Raw genomic sequence first — 718 nt, 5'->3', positions numbered from 1 at the left:
CATCTCTCTGTACTTGTTTACTCAGATGGGAACAAACAGCTCCCAGCATCCTCGCAGCCACCATGTATAATCAGACACACACACACACACACACACACACACACACACACACACACACACCACACATAAACAAATACAAACCCAGAGAGAAGCGGTAGAGAAAAAGAGAGACAGATAGAGGCTTGAGGTTTAACACTCCTTCATTAAACTAGAGAAAAAGAGGGAACAAGAGATAGTGAGAGAAAGAAAGTCAGACAGACAGTAAGAGAGAGTGAAAGAAAGTGAGAGGGAGGAGACACACACACACACACACACACACACACGAGGAGACACACACACACACACACAAAAATAAACACAACCCACACTGACAGCCCTGTACGTCACTAGGACCTCCACCCTCCCGCAACACACACACACACACACACACACACACACACACACACACACACACACACACACACACACACACACACACACACACACACACAACACACACACACACACACACACACACACACACACACACCTTCTTGCTAACCCCTGACCCCTCATGGACAGACACATGCTCTACCCCCCACAGACGACCTCCTCACATCAACACATCAGTGTCATCTGAAACAGTTACATTAACAGAGCCCCCCCCCCCTCAAAAAATACACTGAAAAAGCCCACAGCTCAGCATAAAGCACAGACACACCCCCAGACAAACTCAGAC

This window comes from Sardina pilchardus, chromosome 10 (genome assembly GCF_963854185.1).
Source record: "Sardina pilchardus chromosome 10, fSarPil1.1, whole genome shotgun sequence".
NCBI classification, from domain to species: Eukaryota; Metazoa; Chordata; class Actinopteri; order Clupeiformes; family Clupeidae; genus Sardina; species Sardina pilchardus.
This window is presented reverse-complemented; position numbering follows the sequence as displayed.